The sequence below is a fragment of the Chiroxiphia lanceolata genome, chromosome 1 (assembly GCF_009829145.1).
Source record: "Chiroxiphia lanceolata isolate bChiLan1 chromosome 1, bChiLan1.pri, whole genome shotgun sequence".
NCBI classification, from domain to species: domain Eukaryota; kingdom Metazoa; phylum Chordata; class Aves; order Passeriformes; family Pipridae; genus Chiroxiphia; species Chiroxiphia lanceolata.
In genome coordinates, this window is record NC_045637.1 from 77,436,375 (window position 1) to 77,457,758 (window position 21,384).

The 21,384-nt window shown below is 42.9% G+C and overlaps 1 protein-coding gene across 1 annotated transcript in view; it reads left to right on the forward strand.

Moving 5' to 3' along the window:
* The first annotated feature begins 1,024 nt into the window (after positions 1 to 1,024).
* BASP1 (brain abundant membrane attached signal protein 1) overlaps positions 1,025 to 21,384 on the forward strand; it is a 53,940-nt gene continuing 33,580 nt past the window's right edge. The window contains 1 exon segment of the mRNA XM_032695284.1: positions 1,025 to 1,228. The gene's annotated coding sequence lies outside the window, so the exon portion shown is untranslated.

Genomic DNA, 21,384 nt, shown 5'->3' on the forward strand with positions numbered 1-21,384 from the left:
GCTCCCAGCGGGTCCGTTCCACCGACTGTCCCAGGCAGTTGGGTCCCAGGTGCTGGTCCCCCGCCCGGAGGCGGCGCCCAGTACGGCTCAGCCCGGCAGCTCCTGCCTGCTTGCCGCTCGGGGAGCAGAGGGCGCCCCAGCCCCGCGCATCGCCTGCCGCCGCCGGGCTCCCGCAGCGCGCAGTGGGCGCGGAGCGACGACCAGGGCGCACCTGGTCCCCGCCGCAGTGAGGTTTTAAAAAGAGGGAGGTGGGAAGGTGCGGGCAGTGCCCTTTGTTGCGCTGTGGTGGCCCCAGGGACGCTCTGGAAAAGGGGGAGAGCTGGAGGGATACCAGTCCTGAAGCCCCGGCGACGTTCAGGCCAGCTCTTCAGCTGCAGGAGCGCCCGGGAGACAGATCCATTCTCCTGAGAAATGGGCTGTTTTCCTCTATTTTGTTGCCTCTTGTGTTTAAAGGGCAGACTCGTTCCTTAAGCGTGCCAAGAGCATCCACGCCCGGGGTTTTTCAGTCTCTTCCGCCCGTGCCGCCCCTCTCCGCCGGGCAGGCGGGCTTCCCGCTCCCCGAGAGGGCTGCAGGTGTAGGCAGGCGGTCCGGCTTGCCCGTTCCCTCCGTCGCGTAGCATCTCAGCTCCGCCGAGGCGCGACCCGCCGCCCCATGGTGCACAGCCGGCCCCGATGCGGCGCGGATGCGGACGGTCGCAGAGCGCCCGGCACCTCGGCGTGCGACCCCGCGCCGCGGCCGCTCTCCTTGGGGCAGAGAGTTTAGCTGCTCCCTTCCCTTTTTGGGGGGAATGTAGGGGGGGGGGTAATGTCGCAAGGTGCGCTCGCGGACCTGCGATCCAGCCCGCCCCCCCCCGCAGCCTGCACGGCTGATATTTAAACCTGGGGTCCGTGCGCCCCCTAAGCGCGAGCGCCGCGCAGCGCATCCCCCGCCCGCGAGCCGGAAAATAAATAAATAAGTGCGTGTGGCTTTTGAACTGCCCACAGACTGTCACAGGGAAGGGGGGAGGGAGGGAAAGAGGGAGGGGGAGAGAGTGAGAAATGCAGAGGCAGCAGCCGCGGTAGCGGCGGCAGTGCTCCAGCAGGCACTAGGCACTCCAGTCCCGGCGAGCGAGCGGGCGAGAGCCACAGCGCTCCGAGCGAGGCAAGGGGGCTCTGGGCTACCTGGACTCTCTTTGTGACACCCCAGCACACAAACACACCGAAAGGGACAGAGGAAAAACACATAAAGGTAAGAAGCGGTGTATCTCATTTATGTCAATTACACAGCGGACCCCACGAGCTTTGTCATTTTTATCATTTTTCCCCCCCTCCGTTTTGTCTCGGATGTGGGGAGCGGAGACGTGCGTGAGACTCGGGAAGAGCAGGGAGCAGCCCGGGAGCCGCCTACTCGGGCACACTTTAGGAATATCGCTGCGAGGAGCTCGATTCCTCGAGAGGGGACCACCTGGGAGCGGGTTCGAGGCACACAACGGACCGAAGGCTATTCCATGAGATTTAAATGCCCGGGAAGGCTTTCTTGGGGAAGGGTGGGGGTAGCGGTGGGTGTGGTGGGAATAATAGTGGTTTATGCCCAATTTCTTTTCGGTGCCTTTAGCCTTTTTTTTTTTTTTCCAAAGAGAGGCTGCTTAAATAATAATAATAATAATTAAAAAAAAAAAAAAAAAAGAAGATGCCAAAGCTCTCCACGAAAGGAAGCGCTGGGAGAAGAGCACGCACGGCGTCAGGAAGATGGCAGGGCGGCTGGGCGGGGGGCGGCGGTGCTGCAGGGGGAGCGTGGGGGGGGATCGGCGGGGCGGGCGAGGCGCGGGGAAGAGGCGCGTGCCCATTGTGGCCGGCGACAACGCGACTGTCCCCGGCGAGGCGGCGGGAGCGGCGCTGCCGCCGCGGCCACGCGTGCGCGTGGACGAGCCGGCGGGTTTTAAGCGTCGCTCTCGGCCGGGCGGCACAAGCCGAGGCTTAGGGGGGCTCGGCTGCCCCGCCGAGCTCTGCCCGCGCAGGGGCTACGGACCGGCCGCCGAACACGGCGAGGACCGCCGCTGCCGCCCCCGCGGTGCGCCCCAGTGTGTCTGTGTCATGAATATTCATCGAATGCCGCCCCCCGCTTTCCACAGGTCCCTCTCTCCCCGTCGGCTCCCCGTTCTCCCGGCACCGAAGCACGCTACACCTCCCCTCGACCTTTTTTCTTGCCCCTCCCGACCCGCGCCGCCGTGCCGCCTCTCCCCCACGCACACGCGTGCCTCTCGAACCTCGCTCCCGCAGGGAGCTTTGCCCGCGCCTCAGCTGGGCGTGGCGGCTCACGCGGGGCTTGGGGGGGCGGGCGGACACACACACATCCCCCTCCTTGGGACGCGCCCATCCTCCCGCCGCGCCGGGTGGGCGCTAAGCGGGGGGATGCGGTGCTGAGGGGGGATGCAATGCGGGGAGGAGGATGCGGTGCGGGTCGGGGGGGATGCGGAAGCCCCCACCGTCCAGCCCGCGCCTTTGTCTGTGCCCGGCGCATGCGCGGAGGGGCGGTGGGGCTGGGGCCGGCGGCGGAACAAAGGCGCCGCGCTGCGCCGCGACCCCCAGGCGCCCCACACGCCCCTTGCCCCCTACGAGCCCCGGGGGGGATCGTCGGAGTGACCCCCCCGCCTTCACTCCCGGCGCTGCGCCCGGCTTAGCTTTGACATCTGGTTCTGTGCCACACCCCCCCACCCCCCCACCCCGGCCATGCACACACCCCCCTTCCCCCTTCACCTCGCCGAGACAAAATTCGGAATTTTGTAAGGGGAAAAGGCCGCTGGTGCTGCCCGCCCCTTCCCGCCCTCAGCGGGTTTCGGTCTGTGCCTGGCGAGCGGCTGCGGGTGCCTCCATAGCATCCACACCCCGGGCTCCAAAACCCACCCCCGCTCCTCGGAGCGGCCCTGAGGGGCGGCGCAGGAGATGGGGAGCACGGGGTCCCTCTGCAGCAGCGCGGGTATCCCAGGTTCGCTCGTGGGTCCCTTTGGTCAAAGAGGCGAAGTGGGTGCAGCGTACGTGCCGCAGTCGGATGCCCTGTGGAGCAGCCACGCCGCAGGGACGTGCTCTCCGCCGGGTTCCGTCTGGGGGAGACACGCGTGCTCTGCGTGCTCGGGCGGCCTCCTCAAGCATCTCCCTCTGCCGAGGGGAAGCAATCTTTCAGCAGGAAATTTCACATTGCTTGTGTGTGTGTGTTAGTGCGACATCTTGAAATCTCTTTTGTTCGAATTGTTGCATCTCGTTGCTGGCATCGGTGCTGGTTCCTCCTCCTCCCCTTTTCCTTCCTAGCCCTTGTCCAAAATCAGGATATATATTTCTCTTTAGGGGGAGCATGCATAAGCCTGTTGGAAATGGATAGTTTTGTAAGCTAATGACAGTTTCTGAACAGAGACAGCTGGTGTGTTTATCAAGCTGAAGTTAAAGCTAACAAAAGATTATTGCCAGTGGGCTCCTAAACAAGGGATGACAGTGGATTTTATTGCTTCCCCTCGAGGGTGATGGAACATTCACTGGAAAACATACACCCCAAGGCTCCTCGGCATGGCTATCACTTGGTATTTCCAGTGTTTCCAATTAAGGTCTCTTCTGAAGAAGCCATCAGAGCCCTAAAATCTGTCAAAATGTCCCCTCTCTGCTTGCCAGATGCTTGCCAAGCACCACCTAGACTGGCAGCCAGACTTCAATCTCAGGGGTTTTTCCCTGTGTGGCTGTTCCCCATTGAGCACGGGACCAGGGAGAATGGAGTGGAAGTGCCATGCTGAGGGAAGATGCGGCATCTGCTGCTACTGCTGCCTCCAGGGGAGATACCTTATCCCACACAATCCTTTTGTATTCAGGGTGTTTTTGAGAACTTTGGGCAGACCCTCCATCTTTTAGGGGTGAGGGAAAAGGAAGACGCAAGGACACGACCAAAGGTTTTTTTTCTTGCTGTCTATTCATTGTCTTGCACAACTTTGTAAGAGGCAGAAGCTTTGTTTCGAGATCTTCCTAGCTACTAGATTGTATGCAGTGAATATTTTCTTTTTATCTGGCTGTTTTAGTTTCACCAGAGAGCACCAACTCTGGTCTGTGGACAGAATAAACCCAAAATGTTGGGAAATTCATGGTGGCTCTGTCTGTTCTTGCATGCTTTAGGAATGAAATAGCTGATCGTGTAATACAAGAAAACTGTAAATAGCTGCCAAAAAGCAATCATGCAGCAGTTTTTTCTGTTCATATGAACCTCTGAGTATATCGTATCCAGTTAAAATAAAATCAACATTAAAAGGTAAAACTGGTAAAATTACTGTTCAAGTTATTGCTGAAGCAATGATCAAGTGAAATTTCTGTTTCACCCCTCCTTCTATGCTTCTTTGCATTTGAAATGCATCACCCACTGAAACAATCTGATGATAAATGATTGATTTATTTCAGAAAGTGGCATACCTTTGGGGCATACTCTTTCCCTGAGATTATATAGAGTATGCAACCTCCATAATTTTGAAACCGTCTCTAGAATTGTCTCTAGTCCTTAAGTATTTGTGCATTTTGATCTTTCAACGTTAAGTCTCTGGAATAAACTGTATTTTCCAAATGAAGCTTCTTCTGTTTGTGCTGTGTTCCACTGGTAGCTTTGCCCCATGCGGTGAACCATGAAGTCCTTCAGCAGAGCCTCCTGTGTACACGACAGCTTCTGTCAGAACAATGCTAAGTTCTTCCCTTGGGCAGGCATCCACTCATGGCCTGATGGGATGCATCAAGAGACAGAAGCTGGTTGCAGGGCAGAAACAGGCCTTCCCATGAAATCTTGGGAGAGTTCTGTGAGGCTTCATTTTCGGATATTCAGCTACCACTGAGCTATTAGTTATTTGGAAACGTGCCATGGAAAGCTTATTTTGCACTAATTTTGAAAGAAAAGAATTTCAGAATATTTCTTGCATTTTTTTCCCCCATCCTGCATGATGAGGATTCCGCAGTCATATGTACACATTTATGCACAAATCCCAGGTCTTGATTTAGGTGGGTAGGTATAAATGAGGTATCCATGGGTACACTGTAAATGTGATGGTTAAAATCTGAATTCTTCAAGTAGGAAAACTAGATGCTCTTCAGGTATAATGAAGAGTATAATAATCAACCAGTATTCAATGCTATGCCTTCATTCATACAAGGGTACTAAAGGCACGCCATTTTGAAGTACCTTACAGATGCATGGAAACAGATTTATAAGTAAAGAAAGATACTTAGGAGTGACTTGGGTTGCTGCTTCTGTGTCAATCAGGAATGACAAGGATGAGGTAACAACTAGAGAAATCAGAGAAATTCCTGAAAGCATTAGAGACTTGAAAATAGAAACCATATGTAGCATAATTGGTATTTCATGCATTAGTAGAAAATGCTTTCAAGATTAAAAAAAGTGCAGGGAGAAGAAGAGGGGAAACACTTTGTGCAGAATGGAAAGGACTTTAAAGTCTTCTTTGCAACATCTTGTATCTCACAGCTCTCTTCCTTAAACACATGATGCCACCTAAGCTTCTTACTTCAAGATAGAGAAATGTGGTTAGTATAAAAATGTAGCTGTTGGCTATTTGATATGAAAATTCGTAAGTTTAAAATAGAAACTGATTGATAGAAATGTGATTCCTTAAACATGAAAAATTCCTGGCTTGCCAGAATCTGAAAATAAAATCCTTTGACTTTCTTCAGAACACCAGTAAATGTAAAGAGATACTGATTTTTAACACATGTGGAATGGTCAGGTTTTGCCTGGGAGCAAGATGTGTAGTAATTCCCTCTTAAGTACAGTTAATGGAATTTAACTCTGAGGAAACAGTTTTATTAATAAAAACCTTCTGTCTTGGGATAGAAGTCAGAGACTGATCTCTTTTGATGTGTTTGGTATTGTCTTCTGCAGAATAAAACTTAAGTAGGCTGCATAGTTCCTGACTTGTTTAGTATAGACTGCCAAGTACCCCACCGGTGCTGTAGTGTTGGGAAAGCCACATGCTTTTTAGTCACATGTTGCATAGTTTAGATTTTAGCCTGGTAAGTGGTGCCACATATGATTATGATCTGCTGATCCAGGGATTTTATTTTTTAACCTTTAGGAATCTTAATGTCTTTTCGAAAGATTTTATTTTACATACACTGCCTTAGCAGTTGTTCAGAGCAGCATGACTTGTTGCTTGATGTAAACCATAGGGCTGGTGACAAGAGCTTCATTGTGATTAGAGACTTACTGTCCTTACAAAGGATACAACACTGAATGTCTAATAAGACTGGGCCTTAGCCACCTACCTTTTGCCACTTATAAGAGCATGTTAATGGCTGATGTCATGATGGTGATTGTAGTCTACCGATGCATTGGCATGAAGAGGATGTGAATATAATATTGAAGTATAAGTTTTTACTCCAGGCAAAAGCCTAGTAAATATAATAACAAAGATTTCCAAGGATTAATTTTAATGGCAGAAATCTCTGCCATCGTTACCTTACATTGCTAACAGAAGCCAATCCTGTACGAGCAGTAAAATCAGGGGGCTGCTGACTATTTCCTGTTTCGGTAGTTTTTAAATGCTCAGTGGGATGTAGAGCATAACCCCTATAGAAGAATAGAGCCTGGTTATAATTTGTGAAATTATTTTCTGCTATTACTGTTTTCCTTATGTGAATGGTTAGTGAAGGAGGGGCTCATATTCAAAATTACATCTTGACCTTATTAACTGTTTTAGGATGAAGTAGAAGATGGTGACATATCAGGATGCTGTAGATGTGCATCCGCTAGACAAATTTAAGGTGATTGCTGAACTATGGAGAAGAAATTAAGCAAAGTTAGACAAAATAAAGAATGGATCAACAATACTAGAAATGATGCAAGTCTCTCATCTAACTACCTTAGAAAAAAACATGCAAGAGAAGCTCAAATCAGGATGTAGAAAACTGTGAAAACCCATTACAAACATGTAGTCAACATGTTTGGAAGAGTAACACCATGAGAAACGCTTCGGTACTTCCATTTGCCTGAGATAGACCAGAGGCTGAGAATTGCTACGTTGGTTTCTTGTAATCATCTTCCCTCAAGGCAGTGAAGCATGTCAGTACAGGAGAAAGAAAACAAAAACAAAAACAGGCTAGAGGTGATATAAAACCAGGAGTCTGGAAAAGGATAGGGAGAAACCCGTCACCACTAGATGAGATATTCAGATTATTTCGATATTTCCCATTCATATGCAAAGTTTCCTATATGCAAAATTGCTGTATTTTGGCCAGTGATGGTAAGTACATGATTGAATTCTGCTGCTAATTGTGCCGAGCTGGTGGGAGGAGGCAAATTCAGTGAGATCTGAGGTGCTAAAAACAGCTCTTCTGGGTTTCTTGCTGTCACCAGAAAAAGTGAGGCAAATGGGGAAGATGTGCTGGCTGCTCTAACCAACAGGTTTCCTAGCCAGATGTATCGAGGTTGTGGGGCTTGTTTTCCTTCAGCAGCATCGCTCAACCCTGTGTGTAAACTCTGCACCAGTGAATGTACACTCTGCACTGGGAATAGCTGGTGTCACTGAAGAAAGGGTGAAAGGTGGCTGTTGTCTATTGCTTTCCTTTTCAGATCTACAGGCCCTGTGAAGCAAGGGAGACAGCAACTCTCCAGGGCACAAAACTCAAAATCCGGCTAGATTTTTCAGGCTCTTCCATCCCTCACTTTGAGAGATAGGAGAAGGTACCGTTGGTTTGCAACTTTGTTTCACTTGGAGCTTTCACTATGAGCATATGAGGCCTCCGTAGGATACTTGAGTGCTCAGGATAGTTCCCAAGCCTATAATTCAAATGCCTAAATTAGCTGACCAAAGCCAATGTGGAAATATGGAAAATCTTTCCTTCTTTGCAGTCCACACGTGCTCTACGTAGCTCCAGCAGTTGTAGCTAAGAACTTCCTGATAGCTCTAGAAAGCTGCATGTAGGATGTGAGAGTTCAAGGAGAGTGACAAGTTGTCCTTGGCATTTTTTTATGACAAATCTGGTACTACTTGCAGGAAAAAATTTTGGTAAGAGAGATTTATCCATTCTTTGTTCCTATATTCTCATTTCCTGCCCTTAAGGATCTCCGCCTTGAAGAAAACTATCCTGAGTGAAGAGGTATCAGCAGAAACCTTTTAAACCTCTTGCAACCATCTGATGTTCCACCAGTATTCTGCATCTTAATGATTTATTCAGTTCTAGTTTCCCTAGGTGATATTTAGAGAAACATTCAGCTTTCGGCATAGTGGCTCATGCTTTACATCCAGTTGCCTTGAACTGATGACATTACCTTAATGAATAATACTTTTCGAGCCATGCTAAATGAGAGCTGTCATGTGAACTGAAATATGGTAGCTCACTGGAGTGCACTGTTTTCCTGTCCATGTAATAGTGTGTAAAAGCTTCAACAGAGCTCAAGAAAACTAATGATGCAGTATTTTTTTATAAGAACTAGAATAATTATTATGAAAGTTCAGCTGTCATTCTCTTCTGTGGATGAATCAGTGACTGACAGATTCAGAAGAAATTATTGATGCTTCTAGCAAAAGGAATGTGGCACTCCTTATGGTGTCTAATTCCTGACTGAACAATACACTGTATTGACAATCCACTACCATGCGATGTATTGAAAGTGGCCTTCAGTGCTCAGGTACCTTCTGTTACCAAGGGTTCAAATTATACAGCAAATCACCTACAGGTGTTTTTGCAAAAATCTCTTGGAACAACACTGTCACCAAGGCATTATGGAGAAGAGCAAACATAGCAGTCAACAAATGACAAACATAGTGGATCCACCTTGCTTGAAGCAGGGTAAATATTGTGTCTTTAAATACCTGCCATCTCTGTTCTAACTTGAAGTTGATATATGGAGGATGGTGTTGAGGGAAACAAGCTGGCTTTGCATGCTCTCCTGCAGCCACTGACCCTGTGAGGAAAGAGACTGAACATCCGAGTGCCTCACCATCTAAAACACAGAGATGATAGGGAGTGAAGGAAGTTCTGCACTGACAGATTTGTGGTTCAGAAAAAAAGTCTGTCCAGGAGTTTGCTGTGAAACAATGACGATAAATTTACAGACCGAGAATAGAAATATTTATATCAGCAGCTTTTATTTCCTTTCTACTTAAAAAACAAGTTCTTTGGCAGATTATCTCCTTGTTAAACAAGCAATTTTATATGCTTCTATATATTAGAAACTGTATTCTAATCTGTTTGGATATACTATATTTTCCCTGTCCATATTTGTAAATGTGTCACAGTAAAAAAAGGCTTGGTATCTTCAAGCTAATATTTACTAAGTTTTCATCTAGCTTTGGCTCTGTACCCTTCCTTACCATATTCCTGTAGATAATTTATCTGTATTTCAATTAAATTATTGTAGTGGTTATATTGTCATTTCCCTTGCTTACCTTTCTAGAAGTCCATATTTTCAGCCATGAACTAACTCAACCTATTTCAGAGAACACCTTGATAATCAGTGACAGTAACATGCAATGTGTGCATTAGCAGTTGTGCAGAACACGGTACGAGCTATGTCCTAAGCTTAAGTGTGTTCTGTCATTCATGTATAATGAGTGGAGGCATGAGAACAGAATGACTTATTGTAAAACTTTAATTGTAAGCTTTATAACTAGTGCTACTAGATCCCAACTGTTTGCATGCATATGGCTCCCAAATCTAGATGTTCACTAGTGAGATCATATCAACATGAGAACTTGGTCTTAAACAAAGTTTCATGCAAATCCTGTAACAATATGGAAAACTTGGAGCTCTGCCAGCTGAAAGCATTTAACACTTTTAAACTTCTTATCACTTGAAGAAATATTAATGTGATTTCTTCGGTTGACTGATAGGGAAGAGAATTCTTTCCTTCTTACACCTTCTAGTTTTAAGGAAAAGTGACTCTTGACTAAATTAAAAAGAAAAAGCCAACAAACCCAAACCTGTCTGTGACAGGTTGCATTGACAGTCTTATTTTCAAGAAGAATTAGATTTTGATTCCTGTAGAAAATTAAATAAAGTGCTGCAAGGTCATAATTAAACTACATTAGTGAGTTGAAAAACCTTCCAAAACAGAGTTTTAGAGGAAACATTTGCTATTGTAATAGACAAAGCTTGTCTGTCAAGCTGTGGCTGTGCTGGGCTGCATATTGCATAAAGGCCAGTAGCTGTCACAGTCATACTGGCCTGAGTTTCTTTCATAGAGAAAGCCTTCTTTGGATCCACTTCTAATTGCTTGAGATTTTAATTGTGTCTAAATAAAGCATAACATCTATAAATGATAGAGACAACAACATGATTGCTTTGCACATTCAGTATGAGTCCCATCAGGATGAGGGCCTTGTTCAGGCCAAGTGAGTTCATGATGGCAGGTATATATGCCTTTTTTTTCTGAAGTACAAGTTTGTAGCTACAGAGTGAAGATACAAAATAGCCTTTGGTCACTGTGGACGGTCCCCAAGTAGGGGGCCAGGGAACTGAAGAGGACTGATTTAGATCATCTGCTGTACATTGTGTTCCCAAAGAAGATCAAAAAACTCAAAGGATATTATTTTCATTAGAATTACAGCTAGTCATCTTAGTAAATTAACTCCTTACATAGAGAAAACTTACAGTGTTGATAGAACCAAAATAATAGATAAAGGTTTATTCACAGCCTGATCTCTGCCCATGAACACTTTCAAGTTTTGAATACTAATGCTTGTTTTGAGTACGCTGAGGTTTTGTGCGTTGGAACGAAAAACCACAGTCCTCCCTGGTCCTGAACTTCCTTTCCAATACCTCTGGAGTTTGACTGTGGGTCTGCTACCTTCTTCTCAGCATTTTACAAGGTTTTTTTTCTGAGCTACGTGTTCCTGCCTTTAATCTCTTGCCTGTCTCACCCTGCTGTCTCTGGAAACCTCACTTTTGAGCAGACATAGGTATTCTACCAGTGAAGAGCTCCTCTGATCTTCTTAAAAGTAACAAATAAAATGAGACTGTCTGTGGGATCCTTTTGGGCAGTCTTGCAAAGACAGTAGCTTTGGTGGGACTGCATCCCTGGTCTGAAGAGGCAGTCATCGGCTGCTGCACAAATGATGTTCGTTGACTCCCTGCACTGGAAAGGAGACCAAATAGCTAACTTAATTATTACAAATGCCCTGATTTATCTTAATTAATCTAGCCATAAGATCCTGGTTCCCTGATCTAATTAGCTAGGGAGATAGTTAAATATAACTTCATGTATCTAGGCGCGTTTAGCTATTTGTGGTTAAATCTGCTCACGGTTCCTAAGAGACTATATACTACAAAGTTACAGAGTCACAGTTGGGAATACTTTCCAGCTGCCCTTCATCTGAAGTAAAAAATACAGAGAGTTCATCTTAATTAACATGGTGGAATATTTTTTTATGTTAGTAATATACCTCGCAACTTACAATCCCATTAAAGCCTTTCATGGAAACAAGGAGTCATCTTTCTGTGTTCTGTCTCTAAGGACTAACAAGAACCTGTGTTGTACACAAGAAAATGGATTTCTACTGTTCAGGTAGATAAACATAACTTTAGACTGTACAAGGAAAATATTTGCCCTTTGCTCTGTAACAAATGAAAGATGGCCAGAAACCTGAATTAAAATAATTTGAATAATTTATAATGAATAAAACATAGTAAAAATTCCTTGTCTGTGCAATCATTTCTAATGATGCAGTATGTGGTAGTCATAGGGAATATGTGATCAGAATTGCCATAAAGAAGACTTCGTTGGCAAGAAAGGGAAAACAAGGATAACAGAGGTCCATTCCCTAGTTGTGTTAAGTGTTTAGAACCAGTATAGAATAAATTGTCTTTTAAATGTCCTAAAATGGACATCTAAGAACTTCCTTTCATATACCATGCATTGAACATTTAAAGATATTACTTGCATGGGTCATACGCTACATAAAAGAGAGGTACTGTTCAAGTGGATGCACATGTAAATAATAAGAGTGATCAAACAAAACTTATGAAGGGGAAAAATGTACACACTGGTTTTATGCAGTGTAAAGAAGAGAACGATTATTTTTAGAAAAGGTAAGAAATAACCACTGAGAGATCACTTAAATGTAACTCATTCTGCCTTGGGGCAAGAAGAGGAAATATTTAGACTTCTCTTGAGGTGTCTTCCAGCCCTGTGGTTTGTGTGATCAGGCAGATGGGGAACCTTTGGAGCGAGGTAGTTCTTGATTGCAGAGAAATAAGTTCAGTTGAAACAAAATCCTTCCCAAGTGTACTAATTTACTGGCAATGTGTCTGAGCTCTGTTAAAATAGAGATCCAAAGATAAACCTTCTGCTAAGATCTTTAAGGACATGGTATATGCTAGAAAAAAATAGACAAATAAGGATTTTCTAGAGCTGGCAAGAGGATATTTAATTTATTGGTGCTGAACAGAATAGGTTGTTAAATGGAAATTTCTCATAGGACTTCTGACATCAGTCCTGAAATGGGCTGTAAGTTTGAGGCTATATTTCAAATTGAGGCTGATGTGCAAGAAGGGGAGTAAAGCTTACAAAAATTTGAGGTTTTCTGGTTCCAAAGTTTTATTTCAAGACAGTGATAAGAAGTCATGTGTGTATGTTTGAAAATTTTACTCTGTAAGTCCAGGATGAAATTCTGTGGCTGCATCTGAGGACGGTTTTGTACTGATTGATGTGATGCTAGGACATCTTTTGTTACTTAATCTATAGGCAGCAGAAACATTTGCTGGGTTGTTCCACAGATGAGTGGAGAATCTGACTGAGTAACAAAGGCTATACACATCTTTTCAACACATGGTTGCTGAAACTTACTGACACAATAACAATAGCTTAGAAAGTGATATAAATTAGGCTTATTTTTAAAGAAATGCTTGGTGTATTCAAAAATGGTTTTGAATAGACTTAATGTCTTAGCTGAACAATATCTTTGTGCATTCTATCTATTGTGGGCAGGTGGGCAGCTGCTGTTGAAGTTCCTGGTTCAGTACCTGGGGCTATCCATGCTGTGTCTACTTTGGACTGTGTGATTGAAATCAATCAATCTTTTTCTACCTGAGGGCAACCTGAGATGTATTTAGTTTCTATATGTGCTTACTGGAAATAGTGTTGTACTTTCAAGAAGCATTTGTAGATTTTGTACATGTGTTTCTGTCTAATGTACCAGATTCTTGGCTAGTTGCCCGTGTCTTGGTGTTATTAGAGATGAGGGAATGCTCACCTTCATTTAACTGCTAATTGTTAGATTATTCAGCAACGTATGGATATCAAGCCATGCACAGCAGTGTGTTGGCATTTTTCAAAGTGAACCTTTCAATGAGTGAGGCATATTTAGAAGCAGAACTAGAGTGGTGGGCTTGGTTCCAGTTTTATTCATGTTGTTGATCAGCGACTATCTGCTTTGAATCTAATTGAGTTTCACTAATAAAGTCAGAGCTGTCAGCCACTAGAATTTCACTGTAATTTGGATGGTTGGATGGGCAGCACTGAGTGGGACTGATGCTCATATATATGTATACATATATATACATACATATATATATATTTCAAACACTGCTTGTGTTTGCAATCATAATGCAAAAGCATTTACCAAAACATTAAATCCCAGTGTTATTCATCTGTTTGCTTTTCTTTCTGTCTTTCTCCTGGATTCCTTTGAGAAACCGGAGATAGAATAATTTGGATAGTGTCAATGTTGAAGGTAAGTTTTCTACTTCCTGAAGAGAAAGAAATATTATCTTTTTGATTTGTAGAAGGTAAGTGTGTGCAGCAGTGCAGTTTTCGTGTTGAAAAGATAGGTTATAAAATATGCCTTAGGTTAGGATTATTTTGATCAGAGACAAAATCCCTGGCATTAGATCTTATTAATATTAATAAGCTCATATAAATGGGCAGAAAGAACTGCAGAATGGAATGGGGTTTTATCCAGTTCGTAGGTCTCTACATAAGAAACGGCAGAGCTAGAAATTACGGCAGCAAGGAAAGGGATTGTGCCCTAGATATACTAGGTTATGCAAGCACATACTACTATGCAGTAGCATATACTGGGATAGGTAGGGAGTGTCTAATAGTGCATACACAGGCAGTGCCCTCTTCTCTGCGGTAGATCTCTGTGTGGGACCTATTGAATGAGGGTGGTGTGTTAGGGTGGTTGTGGGGGATTTCACTGCTTGTCCTGGGTTTGAGGCAACATCCTGCATCAGAGCTGCCTTCAACTGTGTTTTGGTGGTTAATCTGGTTTTGGTAAAAACTGTTCACAAGTAATCCAACCAAGCCTGTTTCGTCAGCTGCCTTATGAAGCTCTGCAGTGCAAGCGACAGATAGGCAAGATGATGTGCTAAAAATGACCACATTGGAACGTCATTCACAGGTTGATATATCCTAGAAAATAGTTTTGGTCTCTAAGTATTATGTGCCTGCTGATGTTTAAACTCAGAGCTGGACTGATTTGTCATAGAGAAATACCTGGCAGGTATAAATCAGATATGACTGGCATAATTAGTCTGCTTATACAGAAACCTTTTCTACTAAACAGACAGATGAGGGAAAATAAACATGAACTTTAAAATCAGCACTCAAGTTCATATTTCAGGATTCGAGTATGCTTTTGAGACTGCTATTTACAAAATCCTCTCCTATGAGGACATGCTGAGAGAGTTGGGGTTGTTTGAGCCAGAGAAAAGGCTCCAGGGAGACCTCAGACCAGCCTTCCAGTACCTGAAGAGGCCTACAGGAAAGCAGGAGAGGGGCTTTTTACAAGGGGCTGTAGGGATAGGACAAGGGAATGGCTTTAAACTGAAAAAAGGTAGATTTAGATTAGCTATTAGGAAAAAAGTCTTTACTGTGTGGGTGGTGAGACACTGGAAGAGGTTTCCTGGACAAATTCTGGATGTCCCATCCCTGGAAGTGTTCAAGGCTGGGACTTTGGGCAACCTGGTCTAGCAGAAGGTGTCCCTGCGCATGACAAGGGGTTTGGAACTAGATGATCTTTAAAGTCTCTTCTAACTCAAATCATTCTATGATAGCAAAAACATTTTCATTTTCTGCTGTAATGTAACTAGCCACTTAATAAAGACTACAATTTACAAAAGTTTTGAGGTTTAAGACCTAAGCACACAATATTATACAAGGTCTATGGACTAATGAGTATTAGTTAAAGAAAGACATCTATAACATGGACAGTCAGGATTCAAATCTTTGCTCCTGCTGATTCCAGCTGGGGTATTAGTCTTATCTCATATAAAACAAATGAGCACCATATTCAGCAGACTATAATTTCGTTTTGGTTGGGTCAGACTCAGCCTCTACCGATAGAGCTGGCTACCCTGTGCTATATAAACTACCAACGGGCAAGAGAATGTCTCCACTCCAAGCCCTGACTGAAGTGTTGAAAGCTGAGGTTCAGGTCTGAACTGGGTAGGGAAGAATTAAAAAATGCTCTTTTATAGAAAAGTGACTCTCTTTAAACAAAGTGTGGCTAATTTTTTGCCTGTCTGACTGTACCAGCTTGTGTAAAAATACCATAGATACCAGTCTTTAGGGAGATTTTTACCATGTAGTTTTAGTATAAAGCCAATGTCTTTGTTTGAATTCATAAGTGAAATGTGTACTCCTTCTGCCATTTTGCAGTATTTTATTTGTAGGAGTTTCCGGGAAGATGTTCAAGTCCCCAGCTGCCAATTAAGTGCTTGGCATTGACCACAGAGCAGGTCCCACTACTTTACATTAGAGGCAAATTGCATGGTGTGAAAATTTAAAATTTATATTGCAAAGTGAGAGATTTCTTCCTTATTTATAACACCACCTATGGTGTTAGATACTTCCACTTCAGGAGTTAAGGTGTGACAGCTGAACTGAATCACCAGCTCCACAGGGTGGGCTGGCGGCATGCTCTCCCCTGTTTGCTTTGTTGTTTTCTGGCTGGGTTCTTTTTCTCCCAGCTCAGTGAGCTGAATCGCCTCACCCAGGGCTCAGCTATCAGCCAGGCCAGCTGCAAGGGAAGAGGAGCCCGCAGTAGACCCATCCCACTTGAAACAGCAAGCTATTTAGTTTGGCTGAGCTGTATCACCTAAATGCACATTAATTTCAAGATTTTAAAGATTTTTAATGCTATTCCTCTATGCATGTTTTTCATCTAAACTGACATTTTTAAGATGATCCATCTTATGACTAGAACATGGAAACATCACATTATGAAATTTAATAAATAATTTCACAAATTTTTGCAGATTAAACTCAGTTGTGAAATCTTCCAATAAAAAGCTTTTATTTTAAAACATAGTAATTGCATTACTTCAGACCCAAAGAGCTAAATATGCCCAAAGACCACTGTATGTCTAGCAAGGGAGTTCCAGTGTGGGAAATCAGAACAGAGTTAACTCAGGCTGTGATCTTCGATGACCATCTACATCTCTTATATCTACATCTATTTTGTGTAAATGAAGACTGATTCAAATCCTAAGCTTCCTTTCTTTCTTCTTTTTTTAGTTTTATAAATTTCAATGCCTATATGGGCCATTCATTTAAGAGTTGGACTCGATGATCTTTGTGGGTCCCTTCCAATCCAGAATATCCTGTGAAATTTCTGTAATGGAGCAGATCACAGGTGCTGTATATGAATATGAATTTCCTCTTTCCCATTAAAGCAAGCAATAACCCTTATGGTTTATCATGCAATCCTTTTGTTTACATCTGAGTGAAGATTGATGTGTAAAGCTCAGGTGTGAATAAACTGATATGATGAGTAGAGGGATGCTTCTGACCATCTGACACTTTTGTGCCTTGGCTGGGAGCCAGACCTTTCAAGGGATATTGTGATCCTAGCACTGCAACAGAGTTGCAGAAGACTGTCTAAATTCTTATTTTATGTTGCCTTTTGATTCATATGATAAGAATAGTGAGTAGGTTGTTATTATAAAATTATTATGTTGCACTGGAAGCTTGGGTTCATACTTTCAAGTGTTTCTTAACGTTCATTTAATTCTGTCTGGAGGGAGTTGGGGGGATTTCCATCAGTTTTAATCAAGGGGCCTACATTTTAATTCCTAATATGTATTTATGATCTTTTAAAAGAATTTTTTTTCATTAACATGAAAGTTACTCATAGTTTACTTCAAAGGATAAGGGTATTTTAGCTTGACTGTTTCACCTGTAGTTCTTGATTCCCACTACAAAACAGATCGTTGAGACTACAGGTTGCATTCCTTGATAGAATTAGATTGGTAAAACAGCAATCAAAACATGTTGCACAAACCAAATTGCCACACCGATGCTGGTTTAAGAAATCCTTTTTATTGTAAACAGGAACTCAGCACTTTTTCGGAAATGTCTTACCCTGTGGATAGTTGCTCAGCATAATTTATGATTTCTCACTTAGCATGCTTATGAAATGACTATAAAACTGAGCTTCATTTTGTACAGGGCTTTTGTATTTATTTCTGCTGTGTCAGCCATTTGGCTGCAGAAAAATGGTACCACTACCTCAAGGGAGAGTAAGTTAGCACTGTTAGCCAAACATGAGACAGTTTGTCAGGACAGTAAGGTAAGTGAACTGTTCTTCTGTAAAACTTGTTTTATGAGATGAGCCCAGCAATCATACTGTCTTTTCATACAGTAACTCATTTGATACTTCCTGCCTACCGAAACTCCCAGAGAAGTCTTTTCTGCCATGTCCTGAGGCAATGTAGTAAAAAGAAAGGCCTATTGATGGGATTTTTGAGAAACCAACTGCAAGTAAATGTATTTTCTGATTTTATCTGGAGAACAGTTGGACTGGTCCTAATCCATCAGATCTACAGCTTTCTGCTTGTTTATACTGCAGTCATAAAAGTGGGAATCTGTCTGGAGTACATTTGGTAGCTTTAGAGGTGCAGGAGTTAGCTCTTTTCACAGCAGCACCATAGCCACATTCATGAGGAAGCTCTGTGGGAACTAATTTTATCCTTCTGAGAATTTTAACCGCCTCCTGTAGAATTTCGCATGTATTTTGCCCTACTGCTTCCACTAGTGTGGACACCAGTATGTTATACTGCTCTGTGCTCCATATTTCTACCTTCCAACTGAATGTTTCAGTACTAGTTTCACTATAGTTTTGCCTGGAGTAAGTATCCTTGTTCCATTCTTTTCAATTGAATTAAATTGAAAAAAATAATATTTAAAAAAATCTGTGGTAAATATATCAGTTTTATCTTTCATTTTAAGCTTTTTTTTTTGCATACACAGCTTTTCAGAAATGCTTGTAAAATCTATCAGTCCCTCTAAACTTCAGCCTTAAAAGCTGAATAATTATAGAATGGCAACATGAGAGATGACAGTAACGATGGAGATTCTGCTGCTTTACATTTGCACTTTAAAAATGAATGGCATTCTAGAGAATGAATCCATCCTGCAAGTGTTAATGGGTCCAGTATCATTCCTTCAGCACAGATACTCAGCATAAATGCAGTTTATAGCAAACCAGTGTTCCTTTTGTTAAAGGGAAAAGGACACTGACCCCTGTTTTCTAGTTTTTTTGCTTCTGTAAAACAAACTCACATTGAATGAAGGCATGAAGCTTGTAGAAAACGTGACGCAACTTATATTCGGATAACGAGTATAGGGTTAGCTTATCATCCCTGATAGAAATGCTAAAAACTATCAAGGAAAACAGGCTGAAAAAATGACTTTGTGATTTGGAGTGAAGTTGTGATCTCATAAAGCTCTCTGGCTTGACCACCACTGGGTGATGCCATGTGCCTTCTTGGTGGTGAAGCTTCCCAGTATGGGAGGTGTGAGGAGCTGTGCCTGAGAGCTTACCCACCAGTCCTGCTGGGCAGGCTGCATGACTGTGCTGCTGGATCAAAAACTGTTTCCTTCTTCTGCCTGTGAATTTTATGGCACCTTTACGCTGCTGGTGCTGCTGGGATGGCTCTGTAATGCACTAATAGTTTTGAGTTAGCTCAGGGTATATGCTAGAGTTGCATAGCAGCACAGAGCTCAGCAGTCTGCAGAAACTGTGCAAGCAACACCGTGAACGCACAAAAAGTTAGCCCACATTGTGCTTTGGGGTAGCCACATGACTACCAGCACCTGGTGTAGCTGGTGTTAAAGCCAGGCAGCGTGCATCAGCGCTGCTGGTGGTCTTGTACGAACCTGTGCCCGACGAGTGGTTGGAGCACTCCAGCTTCTCACCTGTATTAGCATGTCTGATTGAAAATCTGTTTGTTAAAAAGACTCCAATGATTATAAAAGCTGCTGCCTCTGAGAGGAAAAAAGGTGACTCCTTGAGAAGAACTTCTTGAGACAAGGAAAAAATTATATTAATTTTGAGCTGAAACTCAACTGCTAATAATACCTAATCATTGCAGAAATCTAATCTGAATATTAACAGCCCCCTCTACTCTTTTGCAAGGACAAACATTTCTTTCTGAATCTCAACAAAGCAAGCTTCTAATATGGGTCAAATGGAAATCCTGTTTATTAAAAAGCTGCTAAAGACAACTAGATTTTTAATTTCAATGGAAGACGCTTCTCTGTGACCCTTAAAGGCATGCCAGTGGACTCTTCCAGCACATGCCTCAGTAAACAACAAATGAATCACTGAGGTGCTCTAACAAGGATTGATGTGTCCACCCAATTAGAGGGATATAAAGAGCCGTCCCTTGAAATTCTGGGTTCATTTGGGTTGCTCTGCTATTTCCGCAGTCTAGCGCTGAAGCATTGCTTCAGGGGTGTTGTTGGCCTCAACAACTGGCTTGTGTGCGTTGTCCTAGCTAACAAGTACAATTTTTGTACAAATATTTCTCTTATGAAGTACTCAAGCAGTGAAATAAAAAAATAATGCAGAATGTCAAAGACAAATCAGTCACTAGTGCCTGTTTCAGCTAAGAGCAAGATCTCCAAATTTAGCACTGCTATAAGCATGATTGATAAGACTTGTTAAACACCTGTTTTCAGGGCTTGCAATTTGTTAATTTTTTCATGAGCTTAATTTTCTCATGCCTAAAATATGTGCAGTTTTGGGAGGTGAGAATGGGCAATGCATGTTGTATGGTATGAGTAATGCAACTGATCAGATGGAGCAATGCATGGAAAATTCATTAAGTATTTTGAGGCTGTTTCCTCTTTCTCTTGGAACAATGTTTCTATTTTCTATTTCAACTGTACGAGTAACTTGCACTGCTTCAGAAATAATTTCCTCACATCATCTTAAAAGAAAATTAAAATTAGATCATTTTTTTCACTCTACAGAATATTTCTATTCTCAGACAAATAGCTCCATTGTTTGCACAGAACAACACATAAAGTAAACTAGACAGGGACATCATACAAATCAAGAATAAAGCTGAGATCAGAGTATGTTTTGTTTTTCAATCAGTTGTTGGAGCACTTCAAGACCGCACGGGGTATCTTGCATGTACTATTTAAGGGTTCCCTCTGACAAAGGTAGTTTTTTTTAAGGTAGTTAGATATTGGCACCTGAAATTCCATTTCCTAGACCACAAGTGAAACCCAGATTTTTTGTCCAATTGCTTGGGCTAAGAAATAAATCATTACAAAACATATCATTAAGATATTCAAGTGACTATTATAGAGGATGCTTTAACTCCTCCCTTTTTGTTGCTTACTTTTAACCCTTCAGTGTGACCTGGGCCTCAGTAACTTAGCTGTAGTTAGCAGCTACTTGAATTCAGTTACAGGTATATGCCTGGATTAGATGGTGTTTTGAAGCCTTAGTTCATCATCTATGAAGGTCCTTACACCAAAGGCCCAGCAGTGCTCTCAAACACATAATTATTACATAAAATAAGATTTTGCTCTGTTTCGTAGGTTTTAAAAAAATTGAAAATATAGTGAAAACCTAGTAGCTTAAGAAACAAACTTAAATTCCTAAATGAAAAGCCTTGACATCTACCACTGGTGAAGAACGCCAAGATCCTCAGTGCTCCTAATTATCCACTGAAGATAATTAGCTAACTGTCCTTGGACAAATGGTTATCCTAACTCAGATATGACACTAATGAAAATTATCTGAGGATTTCTTTGAAGCAAAGATGAGAAATGTGAGCTAGAAACAGATTTTTTAAGGTATTGCGTTTCCTCTTTGTATGTCCAGAACCCTAAATATCAGATGTTCAGTGAAGCTGAGCATGATATTTCAAAAAGTTGTAGATAATGAAAATTGATTTAAGCCAAGTTTACTGGAGCCAGTACCTTCAAATTCAGGTTTGTGCTGTCTTTCAAGTCAGGAACCTTCCTAGTGTTTTGCCACTTCCTGATTTTTCACACACAACAAGACTTTATTTTATTAATAGATTGGCTGTGTTAGGAATTATTTGGTCTATTATTTCCACTATTTATGTAATCAAGTCACTGACCCACGGTGGAAATTCAGTAGCAGGCAGTTGTGATACAGAGTGTATGTG